Source organism: Alligator sinensis, unplaced genomic scaffold, assembly GCF_000455745.1.
Source record: "Alligator sinensis unplaced genomic scaffold, ASM45574v1 scaffold1256_1, whole genome shotgun sequence".
Classification (NCBI taxonomy): Eukaryota; Metazoa; Chordata; order Crocodylia; family Alligatoridae; genus Alligator; species Alligator sinensis.
In genome coordinates, this window is record NW_005843842.1 from 6,117 (window position 1) to 6,848 (window position 732).

Sequence of the window (732 nt, forward strand, 5' to 3'; positions counted from 1 at the left end):
GGGCGGGGGCTGCGCGTGTGAGCCCCAGCTGGTTCAGAGCCTGTTAGCTCTGATCAGGGCAGGTTTGGAGCAGGTGCGAACCGGGCCGAGATTGGGGCTGTACATCTGGGCCCCCGCCAGTCTCCATGTGGCTGTGACTGGCAGCAGCTGGAAGGAGCTCCTCCCGCCTGGGCTGCCTAGAAATGGAATCCAGCTGTGGAGCCACCCCAACCTCGCTGTGCACCTGGGGGTGGTGGGACGCACAACGGGCTGGATGGCACTTGAGACAAAGTCCCTCTGTGGACTGGATCCGGCCCGTGGGCCATATTTTTCCTACCCCTGTGCTAAGCTCACATGTATTACGTTCTCCCACCGGTCAGGCCTTTGTCATGCTCTTCCAAAATGTGGGCCAAAGTCCACCAAGTAGACTATAAGCCCCGCTGCATGCGGGAGTAGTGCGCATCACTGATCACTTGGGAGAACAAAAATTCAAAATAAGGAAGGGCAGAAGTTTAAAAAGAGTGCACAGCAGGGGGGAGGGCACTGAGCTGAGGGCAGTGCCCACTGACCCTTGAGGACGTCCGAGGAGCTGCCCAGTGGAACTGCCTGGAGCAGTGGTGATGAGTAGGGGGTGCACAGGAGCGCACATGCACCCCTGAGAGCGCTGGTGTACCCCCTGACAGACCGCGTTCCCCGCTTTGCCGGCAGGCTGGTGCGAGCGAAGCCGTCCCCACGAAGCGGCAGCGGGCACGG